The following is a 15,945-nucleotide window of genomic DNA, read 5'->3' as shown; positions in this document are numbered from 1 at the left end:
GATGATACCCAGGAGGAGCCGATGATTCGGATGATACCCAGAAGGAGCCGATGATTCGGATGATAGCCCAGAGGAGCCTATGATTGGGATGATGGCCCAGAGGAGCCGATGATTTTGTCGAGTGCGCGTCCAGCGCTCCCGATGGAAGTAGCCCCCGAGTCTGGGAACTGATGCTTGCAACCGTGAGTAGACTCAAGTCGAGCAACTCGATGTTTATAGTTTTCTTCAGGTGCCGTTGACACATTGTTTGTTTATTTCAAGGGGCAATTCTTAATGCACCTTGAGCATCGTTGATGCCATTGTTTGTAAGTTTATCGGCAGCAAATTTTTTGAGTGATCAGCTCGTGTTGCAGGTCTTGCTAAACCCGTTGTATGTGCAACTTTGCTTTCAACCGATGCATGTCTTGATCGTGGGTCGTTTTCGTACGTGTTTCATGATCCTTGCTATCTGCGGCACTCTTTGAGGCATCTATAGCAAAGGAAAAGAGCAAGGTCCCCGTTGCTTCATGATCCTTGCTATTTGCGGCACTCTTTGAGGCATCTATAGCAAAGGAAAAGAGTAAGGTCTTCGTTACTTCATGATCCTTGCTATTTGCGGCACTCTTTGAGGCATCTATAGCAAAGGAAAAGAGCAAGGTCCCCGTTGCTTCATGATCCTTGCTATTTGCGGCACTCTTTGAGACATCTATAGCAAAGGAAAAGAGCAAGGTCTTCGTTGCTTCATGATCCTTGCTATTTGCGGCACTCTTTGAGGCATCTGTAACAAAGGAAAAGAGCAAGGTCTTCGTTGTTTTATGATCCTTGCCATCTACGGCACTTTTTGAGGCATCTATAGAAAAGGATAAGAGCAAGGTTCCCGTAGTAATCTTCAGGGGAACGTGAGCACAGTCAAATCTTCAAGGGACTGTGGGCACAGTCGAATCTTCAAGGGACCGTGAGCACAGTCAAATCTTCAAGGGACTGTGAGCACGGTCGAATCTTCAAGGGACTGTGAGCACAGTCGAATCTTCAAGGGACTGTGAGCACAGTCGAATCTTCAAGGCACTGTGAGTACAGTCAAATCTTCAAAGCACTTGTATTTTCAAAGGCTTTTAGATGGCAATTTCAGGTATAAAGAGTCTTCAAATCTTGCTTGAATTCCAGTGAACCGGCGCTCCCGTTGGTATTAAGGAGTCTTCATGTCTTCTTGAATTCCAGCGCTCCCGATGGGAGTAAACGCAATAGTTTGAAAATACCCCAAGAGCTCCCGAGTAATTCCAGCGCTCCAAAGGTATGACGCCTCGCCAATCATCGGGTGTGGCGAAAGGAAGAGGAACACTTAGTTCTGCAGCCGTAGTGGAAATAGTTGCACGGCCAAAGATAATCCATGTGGCGGGCGCAGCCGAAATAATTCCACGGCCAAAGAGAGTCTATGCGGCAGGCGCAGCCGAAATAATTCCGCGGACAGAGATAGTCCATGCGGCGGGCGCAGCCGAAATAGTTGATGTAGCCACGTGGCGCCTGGCTGATGAAGAGGACGCAGCTGATATGGCCGATCCGCGGCGGGTGAGCATCCAAAATAGTTGATGTAGCCATGTGGCGCTTGGCTGACGTGGCCGATGAAGAGGACGCAGCTGATATGGCCGATCCGCGGAGGGTGAGCATCCAAAATAGTTGATGTAGCCACGTGGCGCCTGGCTGACGTGCCTTCACCAGAAGATCGCCGGAGGCTGCTGGCGCGGGGACCTGCGGGCATGGCGTCGGCATCAACAAGAGAAAATCGCTAGAGAGGGAGTTAGGGGGCGAGACAAGGTCAAGGAGACGCGCCTGTTGACACTGAAGCTCGAGGTGTAGATGGTTTTGCCGAAGGAGGTCGGTGGTTGATACGTCTCCGACGTATCAATAATTTCTTATGTTCCATGCCACATTATTGATGATATCTACATGTTTTATGCATACTTTATGTCATATTTATGCATTTTCCAGCACTAACCTATTAACGAGATGCCGAAGAGCCAGTTGTTGTTTTCTGCTGTTTTTGGTTTCAGAAATCCTAGTAAGGAAATATTCTCGGAATTGGACGAAATCAACGCCCAGGGGCCTATTTTCCACGAAGCTTCCAGAAGACCGAAGAGGATACGAAGTGGGGCCATGAGGTGGCCAGACACCAGGGCGGCGCGGCCCAAGCCTTGGCCGCGCCGGCCTGGCGTGTGGGGCCCTCGTGTGGCCCCCCTGACCTATCTCCTCCGCCTACTTAAAGCCTTCATCGCGAAACCCCCAGTACCGAGAGCCACGATACGGAAAACCTTCCAGAGACGCCGCCGCCGCCAATCCCATCTCGGGGGATTCAGGAGATCGCCTCCGGCACCCTGCCGGAGAGGGGAATCATCTCCCGGAGGACTCTTCACCGCCATGGTCGCCTCCGGAGTGATGAGTGAGTAGTTCACCCCTGGACTATGGGTCCATAGCAGTAGCTAGATGGTCGTCTTCTCCTAATTGTGCTTCATTGTTGGATCTTGTGAGCTGCCTAACATGATCAAGATCATCTATCTGTAATGCTATATGTTGTGTTTGTTGGGATCCGATGGATAGAGAATACTATGTTATGTTGATCATCAATCTATTATCTATGTGTTGTTTATGATCTTGCATGCTCTCCGTTATTAGTAGAGGCTCTGGCCAAGTTTTTGCTAGTAACTCCAAGAGGGAGTATTTATGCTCGATAGTGGGTTCATGCCTCCATTAAATGCAGGACGATGACGGAAAGTTCTAAGGTTGTGGATGTCTTTGTTGCCACTAGGGATAAAACATCGATGCTATGTCCGAGGATGTAGTTATTGATTACATTACGCACCATACTTAATGCAATTGTCTGTTGTTTGCAACTTAATACTGGAAGGGGTTCGGATGATAACCTGAAGGTGGACTTTTTAGGCATAGATGCATGCTGGATAGCGGTCTATGTACTTTGTCGTAATACCCAATTAAATCTCACTATACTCATCATATCATGTATGTGCATGGTCATGCCCTCTTTATTTGTCAATTGCCCAACTGTAATTTGTTCACCCAACATGCTATTTATCTTATGGGAGAGACACCTCTAGTGAATTGTGGACCCCGGTCCATTCATTTAATCTAATACAATCTACTGCAATACTTGTTCTACTGTTTTCTGCAAACAATCAACATCCACACTATACATCTAATCCTTTGTTACAGCAAGCCGGTGAGATTGACAACCTCACTGTTTCGTTGGGGCAAAGTACTTTGGTTGTGTTGTGCAGGTTCCACGTTGGCGCCGGAATCCCTGGTGTTGCGCCGCACTACATCTCGTCGCCATCAACCTTCAACGTGCTTCTTGACTCCTACTGGTTCGATAAACCTTGGTTTCTAACTGAGGGAAACTTACTGCTGTACGCATCACACCTTCCACTTGGGGTTCCCAACGGTCGCGTCCTGTACGCGTGTCAAGCTAAATTTCTGGCGCCGTTGCCGGGGAGATCAATGAAGGAGATATGCCCAAGAGGCAATAATAAAAGTGGTTATTATATATCTTTATGTTTATGATAAATGTTTATATATCATGCTATAATTGTATTAACCGAAACATTAGTACATGTGTGATATGTAGACAACAAAGAGTCCCTAGTATGCCTCTTAACTAGCTTGTTGATTAATAGATGATTAGTTTCATAATCATGAACATTGGATGTTATTAATAACAAGGTTATATCATTATATGAATGATGTAATGGACACACCCAATTAAGCATAGCATAAGATCACGTCATTGAGTTATTTGCTATAAGCTTTCGATACATAGTTACCTAGTCCTTATGACCATGAGATCATGTAAATCACTTATACTGGAAAGGTACTTTGATTACACCAAACGCCACTGCGTAAATGGGTGGTTATAAAGGTGGGATTAAGTATCCGGAAAGTATGAGTTGAGGCATATGGATCAACAGTGGGATTTGTCCATCCCGATGACGGATAGATATACTCTGGGCCCTCTCGGTGGAATGTCGTCTAATGTCTTGCAAGCATATGAATAAGTTCATAAGAGACCACATACCACGGTACGAGTAAAGAGTACTTGTCAGGAGACGAGGTTGAACAAGGTATAGAGTGATACCGATGATCAAACCTCGGACAAGTAAAATATCGTGTGACAAAGGGAATTGGTATCGTATGTGAATGGTTCATTCGATCACTGAAGTCATCGTTAAATATGTGGGAGCCATTATGGATCTCCAGATCCCGCTATTGGTTATTGGTCGGAGTGAGTACTCAACCATGTCCGCATAGTTCGCGAACCGTAGGGTGACACACTTAAGGTTTGATGTTGAAATGGTAGAACTTGAATATGGAATAGAGTTCGAATATTTGTTCGGAGTCCCGGATGAGATCCCGGACATCACGAGGAGTTCCGGAATGGTCCGGAGAATAATATTCATATATAGGAAGTCATATTCCAAGTTTGGAAATGATCCGGTGCATTTATGGCAGGTTCTAGAAGGTTCTAGAAAAGTCTGGAAGAAATCACCATGGAAAGTAGAGTCCCGGAGGGACTCCACCTTGCATGGCCAGCCAACCCTAAAGGGGAGGAGTCCAGGGTGGACTCCCCAAGGGTGGCCGGCCAACCCCCCTCATGGAAGGGGGGAATCCCACCCCAAGTGGGATTCCCACCTTGGGTAGGTTTCCCTACACATGGAAGGTTTTTGGTTCGGGTCTTATTCGAAGACTTGTAGTCCAACACTTGGGGCTTCCACCTATATAATGAGGGGCATAGGAGAGGGGGCTGACCACCACAAGCCCATAGCTTGGCCGCACCCATAGGTGGCCGGCCACCCCCTCTCCCAAACCCTAGCCGCCCCTCTCTCCTCCTCTTCTCCCGCACGCTTAGCGAAGCTCCGCCGGAGATCTCCACCGCCACCGCCACCACACCGTCGTGCTGCCGGATTCAAGGAGGAGCTACTACTTCCGCTGCCCGCTGGAACGGGGAGAAGGACGTCGTCTTCATCAACACCGAACGTGTGACCGAGTACGGAGGTGCTGCCCGATTGTGGCACCGTGATCAAGATCTTCTATGCGCTTTTGCAAGCGGCAAGTGATCGTCTACCGCAGCAATAAGAGCCTACTCTTATAGGCTTTGGAAATCTTCAAGGGTTAGTCTTGATCATCTCCTCGTTGCTCCCGTCTTCTAGATTGCATCTTGGCTTGGATTGCGTTCTCGCGGTAGGAAATTTTTTGTTTTCTATGCAACGAATCCCTACAGTGGTATCAGAGCCGTGTCTATGCATAGATGGTTGCACGAGTAGAACACAATGGTTTTGTGGGCGTTGATGCTCTTGTTATCTTTAGTTTGAGTACTTTGCATCTTTGTGGCATAGTGGGATGAAGCGGCTCGGACTAACTTTACATGACCGCGTTCATGAGACTTGTTCCTCGTTCGACATGTAACTTGTATTGCATAAGAGGCTTTGCGGGTGTCTGTCTCTCCTACTATAGTGAAGATTCAATTTACTCTTCTATTGAAAACATTAGTATCAACGTTGTGGTTCATGTTCGTAGGTAGATTAGATCTCTCTCGAAAACCCTAAACCACGTAAAATATGCAAACCAAATTAGAGACGTCTAACTTGTTTTTGCAGGGTTTGGTGACGTGATATGGTCATGATGTGATGATGAATATGTATGAGATGATCATTATTGTATTGTGGCAACCGGCAGGAGCCTTATGGTTGTCTTTAAATTTCATGTTGAGTAGTATTTTAAAGTAGTTGTAATAGCTGCTACATGAGGTGAACAACCATGTAGACGGCGCCATGAACCTTGACGCTATGCCGACGATGATGGAGATCATGCCCGTTGATGATGGAGATCATGTCCGTGCTTTGGAGATGAAGATCGAAGGCGCAAAGATTAAAGGGCCATATCATATCACATATGAATTGCATGTGATGTTAATCCTTTATGCATCTTATTTTGCTTAGATCGCGACGGTAGCATTATAAGATGATCCCTCACATTAATATCAAGATAATAAAGTGTTCTCCCCTCGTATGCACCGTTGCATTGTTTGACGTTTTGAAGCATCTCGTGATGATCGGGTGTGATAATCTCAACATACAACGGGTGTAAGCCATGTTGCACACGCGGAATACTTGGGTTTGCTTGACGAGCCTAGCATGTACAGACATGGCCTCGGGACAACGGAAACCGAAAGGTTGAACACGAGTCATATGGATGATATGATCAACATGATTGATGTTCACCATTGAAGCTACATCATCTCACGTGATGATTGGTTTTGGTGTAGTGGATTTGGATCGTGTACCACTTAACAACTATGAGGGATGTTGTATTAAGTGGGAGTTCATCAGTAATTAGATTAAAACATGAACTAATTATCATAAACATAGTCTGAGTAGTATTTTGTATTAATTTTGTAGTATTGGCATCCGCTTTCTACCATGCACTAGTCTTGTTATTGAGATAGAAATACTGTTAAAATCTGACAAGAAACTTTACGGATTGGTACCGTATTGTTAAAGAATTAAGTATTGATTAAGTCCTATTGCAAACTTTTAGTAAACCTCACATTGTTGATTCAAAGAGCTATGGTTTCAATTAGTACCTAAAGTTATCTTGTCTCCGTGAAACTTGAAGTTCAAATTTGTTTGAAAAGTAAGGAGCTGAAAATTTAGTTTTCAGAAATAATCAAGGTATGAGATATATGTGATATCTAAGACCTTATTGCAAGATGATAGAATATAATTTGGTGAGACTACATAAACTCATAAGTTTTATGGGAATGTACGAAGGTTGAAGACGCAAGGCGTCCCAATCCTCCAACTATTGGGGCACTAACAATATTCGCATATCCATGAAATAATCATCCTTAGTATGCACCGTTGCTGTGACTCGTCGTTTCGAAGCATCACGTGATGATCGGGTGTGATAGATTCTACGTGTGCATACAACGGGTGCAAGCCAGATTTGCATATGCGAATACTAAGGTTAAAACTTTACGAGCCTAGCATGTACAGACATGGTCTCGAAAAGTTGTCATGATATAATGGATTAAATTATGAGTGAAATTGTTCATCATATTAAAAGGTTATTAATAGATAAATCTGGAACACTTGTCATATGATGATCAACTTCAAAGTAAGAACCTCAAGGTTATTGGTATTTGACCAACAAACCTAGAAGTTATTGGTTTTGAAGTGTTTTTCTGAATAATGAGGAAAGCTAAAAGAGAAACTGCAAAAGATATTTTGGCAGAAAGAAAGAAAAGACTAGAAAGTCTAGCTCAGGTGTATATAAATGATATACATGTTATGGTTGTATTCCTAGTTAGGTCACACTATGAAATTCTTGGGTATTAGTACTATATTGGTTGGTATGAAGTGTCATACAAAACAACACAATACAAGAATACAATGGCCTAAGTGACTGACAAGGAATATGATAGGAATACACGTCTAGAACAAAATAAAGTGTTATTATGTTCGTCGTTGGCATTCTATCTAGCCCTTAGAATTTATAATAAAGAACTTAATAATTGTTATTTTGCTCTGGTCAAATGAAAACAATGAGTTGTTCAAATTATGACATTACTCCATGTACGATGGATAAGTTACTATAAATCTTAACGGTGAAACACACATACATAACACTGACGCTAAAATGCCATAAGGCAAATGATTTGAATTCCACGTATTTGTGGAACCGCCATTTAGGTCATGTTAGAAAGGAACGCATGAAGGAACTCCATGCAAATGGATTTTGGAGTCATTTGATTTTTGAATCATTTGGCGCTTGCAAATCTTTTCTAAAGAGAATGATTAAAATACCGTTCATAGGCCAAGAGTTGAACGGGCAACTAACTTAGTGAAAAATACATGATGATGTATGTGGTTCACTGGGCATAGTTGTGTGCGGGAGATTCTTCTACTTCATGAAAACTTTCAACAATGAATTGAGTATATATATGTGGATATATTCAATAAGGAAGAAGTTTGAAACATTTGAATGGATTCAAATAAATTTCAGCATGAAGTGGAAATCATCATAATAGAAAAGTCAAATATCTATGATTGGATCATGGTGAAAATATTTGAATTATGAGTTTTAGCGAACATCTAAGAGAGTCATGAAATTGTTCTACAACTCACATTTCTTGGAGCATCATAATGATGATATAGTATCCGAGAGATGTATCCAAGCCTTGTTGGATTAATGATGAGATAAAATATTATGACGCCATTATATTTTTGTGGATTATGCTTTAGTGACTACCGCTTTTACACTGAATAGAGCATCATCATGATCCGTAGAAATGACACCATATGAGTTATGGCATGGGTATAAACCCTAATAGTCCTTTCTTTAAATTTTGGTCTAAAAGTTAACAATCAAAATCGGATGAATGTCTTTGTTGGTTATCCCAAAGAATTGATTGGGAATTCTTTCCACTATGAAGTAAACGACAAAAGTGTTTGTTAATGTTACTTGCTTATTTCCAAGAAATTGTTTTCTAGCGAAGTATTTGAGTGGGAGGACAATAGAACTTGATAAGGTTTATGAACCTGAGCATAATGATCAGAGTAGCGCAGCATCGGAAATTGGTTCCGGAAGCGACCATGACGAACATGGCTCCCATGACTACAAAGTGTTTTAGCCATGGAGATCGAAGTACATATTGAACCTTGTAGGTATGGTTTACTTTGTGATCAAATAAATGATTTGTGAACAAAGGATTGATTTTGAACAATGATAAACCAACTACAAACAAAGAAGTTATGATGGGCCCTGACTCCGTTAAAATGGCTATATGCCATGAAATCCAAGATAGATAAATACTTTTTGAAAGTAAATGGATCTATAAAATTGATGGACTTGGATGGAATATCCTTAAAGAAGCTCGACTTGTCGAAAAATTGTTTACGACAAAGTTCAAAGAGTTGACTACGATAAGATTAGATCTCCCGTAGCAATGCTTATAGTCTATGTGGATTATTCTAGTAATCACTACATATTTCTTTTATGAGATATGCTAGTAGGATGGCAAAATACATTACTTATCAGAAGTATGTATTAAAAGGTGTATACAAGATACAACCAAGAGTTTTGCTGGTCCGTGGAATACTAGATAGGTATACAAAATTCAATTTGATGAAGTAAGTATAGCGGAGTTTGAATCTTCACTGGATGAAATAGTCAAAGAGTTTTTGATTTCATTAGAGACGATGAAGAGGCTTGCATTTGCAAGAAATTAAGTGGGAGCGCTGAGACATATTTATAATACTTATGTAGAAGACATATAGTTGGTTATAAATAATGTAATTACATACTTGATTAAAAAGGTTTCATTGAAAAATTAACTTCAATGAAAGTGATATGGACTGAAACAAATTTTGTGTCAAGATCTATGAAGATAGATTGAAACACATAATATGTTCAAGTCAAAGTACATAGAATGGATATTGAAATAGTTCAATATAAAAATATTAAGAAAATATTCTTGTCATGTTAAGTTTTAACAAGACTTGAGTGTATCTGACACTCAATGAGTAAAAACACATGAGTGATTATAGATCACGAATAATATGTACACAATCAGATGTCATGTGCTATAAAGTGTTATGAGCATATACCAGAATGATTCATATGATGATCATTGGACAACAGTAAGAATATTCTTGAGTACTTTAGAAGAACTAAGGATATATATATAGTTTTGTATGGGAAATGACAAACAAATCGCTGTAAGATGTTGCACCGATATTTGTTTTGTCACATATGAAAATAAAATTTCAATCTCAAATTAGAGTAAGTGTTGTTTAAAAGGTAGCACGATGAGCTAGAAGTTGTCTATGCTAGATTTAGAAGAGTTCTAAATATTATGACGGATTCTACAAAAGAAGGCAGAATATGTCATTGTTTTGACAATGACAAAGGATGTTAAAATCAAGAGGTTCTTTGAGAACTTGGTGTAGTTCCGACAGAGTCAGAACTTTGAAGCTATATTGTGTGTGACAATATTAGTAACATATTTCAGACCGCGGAATTAAGGTTCCACCAGAAGACCAAACATATTTAATGCCGACTCATTTGGAAATGAGTGATGCGTTGAGACGCAAATGAATTACAAAATACATACGTTTCTGAGCATGTCAGATCCGTTGACTAAAACCTCTCCCGTGAGCAAAACATGATGAAACACCAGAAGGCCAAGGTGTTATATCTTTACAAATGTAAACTAGATTATTGACTCTAGTGCAAGTGGGAGACTGAAGGAGATATGCCCAAGAGACAATAATAAAAGTGGTTATTATATATCTTTATGTTTATGATAAATGTTTATATATCATGCTATAATTGTATTAACCGAAACATTAGTACATGTGTGATATGTAGACAACAAAGAGTCCCTAGTATGCCTCTTAACTAGCTTGTTGATTAATAGATGATTAGTTTCATAATCATGAACATTGGATGTTATTAATAACAAGGTTATATCATTATATGAATGATGTAATGGACACACCCAATTAAGCATAGCATAAGATCACGTCATTGAGTTATTTGCTATAAGCTTTCGATACATAGTTACCTAGTCCTTATGACCATGAGATCATGTAAATCACTTATACCGGAAAGGTACTTGTTGTGGGTATACTTCATGGGTGTACCATCGACAGTGCCTAGATCCGGCAAGCCCGGGTGGCCCACAGACGGTGATGAGGCATGTGGCCCATCGGGCGGCCCAGTTGCTGTTGATCATGAAGGAAGAAGTCCAGCCCAGGATCGATGGCCGGATCCGTACCGACATAGGAGTAACCCGGATCCATGGAGGCCCATGAGGAACCCGGATCCAGTACGACGTGTATGGAAGGCGGATCCGTGACGTGCACGGCAAGATATTGTACCGTAGTTAGGCTATCTGTAATCCGGCTAGAACTCTCCATGTAAACCCTAGATCCATGCGCCTTTATAAGCCGGATCCCGGGAGCCCTAGAGGCAACAACCACAACTCATTGTAACAACGCGAAAGCGCCCAGATAATTCCAGACAAGCAGCAGTAGGCCCTGTCATCGTCCAGGTGTTCCGAAGCTAGGTAACTCGCGTACCACCGTCCCGAGAGCACTCCGCCCTATGGCCCCTACTTCTCCCCCTCGTGAGGATCCCTCCTCCGGGGTACCGTCGATTAGGCAACGACAGTTGGCGCCCACCGTGGGGCCTGTGGCGTCTGGAGGCCGGAACCGGGAGGGTTCCGCCATGGGAAGCTACGACGACACCATCGCTGTGGGGCGCGTCCTTTACGCCGGAAATCTGCCGATCGTCCCTCCGGATGAGTGCTGGATTCCGGCTAGAACAAACCCCGTCAAGCTCTCCATCGTCCCAATTGGCGGCATACACATCTTCATCGGGGAAACCGTCGATTCCGACGGAAACCCACTGGTAAGTAACGCAGACGCGACCGCCGCTGAGCTGGACGCTGTCGCGAAGATCCGATCTGAGATGCAGGAGCTTCCCAAGGAAGATTCCGCCTTGGATCTGGAAATTTCAAAGCCCACCCAATCCGCCCCTGAGCAGGAAACAAAGGTGGAAGACCAATGCAGATCCGCATGGGTCTCCCAGGTGTTAGAAAAGCAGAGGTGCCACTTCGTACACTTCTTGGCCCATACCGCCGGAACCGCCCCTCAAGAAGACGGAGCTGGTCCTGAGCAGGAAGAGGCACCGGAACACAACGCGGATCCGGATCAGGCTGAGCTTGTCGGAGAGAGCGAGACTCCGGTTGAAGAGTCGATTTTGGGCAACCTGAGCCCAATTTCCGGAGATACTCCTTCTACGGAATCTGACGACTTCATTCGCAAGATAAGGGAATACGGATACAGTGATCAGCCCGAGGTCGACTCCGCCCAGCCTAAGCACGTTCTCGCAACGGTAGCAGCGCTGGGACAAACTGGATCCGGAAACCAAGTCAGCCAATCCGACCCCCAACCATCCCATCAAGGATCTCCAATGTCTCGGGTGCGACCCCAAAGGGATTCTCCCTCGGAGGAAATCTTGTCAGCAGAGGAGGTGGCCGCGCGAGCAGTTCTTAACACACCTATAACCCCGGGCGACGCCGCAGATCTGGAGGCCCTAGAGACCGCCAGAAAGGAAATGCTGGCCACAGCCAAGAGGCTCGCCGATACCGAAGCTGCGTTAAGGATAGGAAGGGCAGATCATGCAGCCTGGACGGAAAACTTCGAGAGACAGGACCGCGAGATTACTGCCACACTCGAGCTGGTCAAGAACATGAGGGCTGAGTGGGAGGTAAAGATGACCTATGCGCAGGCGGAGGCCGATCGAATTGTTAGAGAAGCAATTCCGCCTCGCAGGATACCCTTCAACACGCCCGCAGATCACCAGCCACTGGAAACTCCAAAGGACAACATGCTAAAAGCTGCGGAACTACTGCAGAAGAAGGACGAAGAGGTCGATATCAACTATCTTCGCACACTCGTCGCTTCAGCAATGCAGCAGCAAAGCAAGGCGGATACTTCGCGCAGGTTGGAATCCAATCCGGATATCTGTATATCTACCGCGCAGAAGGACGCCCGCGCTGACCGGCGAACCGATGACGAATCACATACCGGATCCTCGGAGCGCAGAAGAAAAGCCAGGGAGCACCCAAATCCGATCCCCGTTCCGTCACAGACGCCTCCGTCGGATCCAAGGAAGGGAAAGGACGCGATGTACTCCGGAAGAGACAAATACCGCAACCCCTCACCTCCACCCAACGGTTACCCGCGACCCCCTCGCCGCCGTAGTCCAGCCGGAAACACCAGGCCCATAGGGCATGGTGCACTTGTTATCCGCGACAACGTGCTGCCAAGAAACAGAAACAGGGAGCGCTCGCCGGAACCTCGCCGGAATCAGAACAATGTTCATGAGCCCGAGCCCAGGAGGAGTCGGAATGAAGACCGCGGTCCAGAGCCTCGCCGGAACCGCGATCCAGAACCTCGCAGGAGCCGCGACCCAGAACCTCGCAGGAGCCGCGACCCAGACCCTCGCAGGAGCCGGGACCCAGAGCCTCGTCGGAGCCGTGACCCGGAGCCTCGCCGGAACGACCAGGGCAGCCAGCGCCAAGGCGAAGGCAGCCACAGGAGCCGGAGTCAGCACCAGGAAGGCCGAGGAGATTCAGATGGCGGAAGCAAGAAGTCAGACCGCCCACCTCGCAGGTCTCCCTCTCCACCACCTAGCGGTGGCGGCGGAGGTGGAGGCGGAGGCAATGGCCGGAGATCTCGCTCTCGCTCAAAGTCTCCTCGCCACGGCTCGCGCGACGCACAGGACCGCCTTAACGAGTACAGAACTGACTACATTGGCCCGAAGTGCTTTGGCAGGATGATTCGAGAGGAACCAAAGCCAAGGATGAACCTCAAGCTACCCGGAAATCTGAAGCATTATGATGGCACCGAAAGGCCGGATACCTGGATCGAGGATTACTACAATGCGGTAACCTTCGCCGGAGGAACCCCTAACATCGCCTGCCGCATGCTCCAGTTGTACCTTGTAGGTCCAGCCCGGATCTGGCTCAGCGACCTTGAGAAGAATTCCATCTTTTGCTGGTTCGACCTGAAGAACGCTTTTGAGAAACACTTCAGGGGCACCTACAAGAGACCTGCCACAACAAGCGACCTGCAGGCATGCATCCAGAAGAAGGGCGAAACATCGAGGAATTTCCTCACCCGATGGTTGGCATGCAGAAACGAGTGCGAGAACGTTGACAACCGCACAGCAATGCACGCCTTCATTGGGGGCTTGCAGCGAGGAGGATTGCTGCGACACAAGCTAACTTGCTTGGTCAATGCAAATAAATTGACGTTGGATGACATGATCACCATTGCTAGCGATCACACTGCCGCCGATGACGACGCAGGCGGTGATCTCGCAGCTACAGCAATCCCCCTGCACCAACAAAAGAAGAACCGTGACAACGGCGGCAGCAGCAGCCATAAGCGCAAGAACCCTGATGACCAGAAGAGTGGCGGATCCGAGATGGTCGCCATGGCGTTTCAACGCGGAGGTCCAGGAGGCGGAAGAGGACGCGGACGCGGAAGCGGAGCCGGCAGGGGTCAGCAGCATACCTCCGAGGTCACTGCTGCCGGATCCCGCGCACCGCAAACCTATGAGGAGTACAGAGACATGCCCTGCCTGGCCCATCTGGATCCAGTTACAGGGAAGTCCACTCATACTAACCGCAACTGCAAGTGGGTCAATGATCTAAAGAACGACCCGGAGGCCGGATACAAGCGCGCCCGGAAGCACCGCCCTCGCGGAAAAGGTGGCAAGGGCAAGAACAAAGACAAGGAGGACGATAGTTCCGAGGCGATGGATGAGGATGATAACTCGCCGGATCCCAAGGCAGGAGCCGCAGGTAAATCCAATCCATTCGACAAAAAGAGCGTGGGGGCTTACCACACTTTCCTCGGAACCCCAACAGTACGCGCCTCCAAGTCAGCTACCCGGATCCTGAACGCCATAGTTCCGGCTGTGCCGCAGTACGTCAGGTGGTCGGAAATTCCGTGCACATTTGATCGGAAGGATCATCCTGCAATTGTGCCAAAGGAATGCTACGCCTTGGTTGTAAGTCCCCGCATAGACGGGTATGACTTCTCCAAGTGCCTCATGGATGGCGGAGCCAGCTTGAACATCATGTACCTGGAGACTCTAGAGCGGATGAACCTCACCAAGGAACAGCTCAAACATAGCACCACCGAGTTTCATGGTGTGGTTCCGGGTAAGAAGGCAAACTCCCTCGGCAGCATCACACTTCCCGTGGCTTTTGGCGATGTTCATAATTTCCGTGAAGAGAAGATCACGTTTGAAGTGGTGCCCTTCAAGAGCTCCTACCACGTCATCTTCGGCAGGCCCACCTACCACAAGTTCCACGCAAGAGCGTGCTACATCTACAACAAGCTCAAGATTCCGGGTCCTAAAGGTATGATTACCGTATCCGGAGACTACAAAAAGGCTCATGAGTGCGAGTTAGGCGAAGCCGCCTTCGCAGTACGTGATATCCGGAGAAGAGCTGAAAGGCTACAGAGCCGCGGTGGATCCGACTGAGATGCAGACCACCAAGAAGCAGATCTCCGAGCAGAAAACCTCCTTCAAGCCCGCGATAGAAACCAAGAAGCATGACCTCATTCCAGGTGATTCTTCCAAGCAGGTTTCAGTCGGAGCTAACATGGACCCCAAATAGGAAAGCGCGCTCGTCGAGTTCCTCCGCGCTAACATGGATATCTTCGCATGGCAACCTTCTGACATGTCCGGAGTACCTAGGGAACTCGCCGAGCACTACCTCAACATAAATCCGGGGGCCAAACCAGTGAAGCAAGCTATGCGACGCTTTGGAGATAAGAAGCGCCGCGCCATAGGAATGGAACTAGCAAAGTTACTAGAAGCAGGTTTTGTAATAGAAGTTATCCACACCGATTGGGTCGCGAATCCCGTCCTTGTACCCAAAAAGAACACTGAAATACTAAGAATGTGCATCGATTACTCTGGCTTGAACAAGCATTGCCCGAAGGATCCGTTCCCCTTGCCGCGCATTGACCAAGTCATTGATTCGACGGCGGGGGCGGAACTTCTGTGTTTTCTTGATGCGTATTCCGGGTATCATCAGATCCGGATGAAGGAATCCGACCAAAAGGCGACTTCATTCATTACCCCGTTCGGTACTTACTGCTATGTTACTATGCCCTTTGGTTTGAAAAATGCAGGTGCTACCTACCAACGTACGATGCAGCGGTGCCTAAAGGACCAAATCGGCCGGAACGTGCACGCTTACGTCGACGACATCGCGGTCATGACCCGGAAAGGATCCGACTTGATCAGCGACCTCACAGAAACCTTCGACAACCTCCGCAGGTACAAGATGATGTTAAATCCGCTGAAGTG

This window comes from Lolium perenne, chromosome 4, assembly GCF_019359855.2.
Source record: "Lolium perenne isolate Kyuss_39 chromosome 4, Kyuss_2.0, whole genome shotgun sequence".
Classification (NCBI taxonomy): domain Eukaryota; kingdom Viridiplantae; phylum Streptophyta; class Magnoliopsida; order Poales; family Poaceae; genus Lolium; species Lolium perenne.
Note: the sequence above shows the minus strand (reverse complement) of the source record.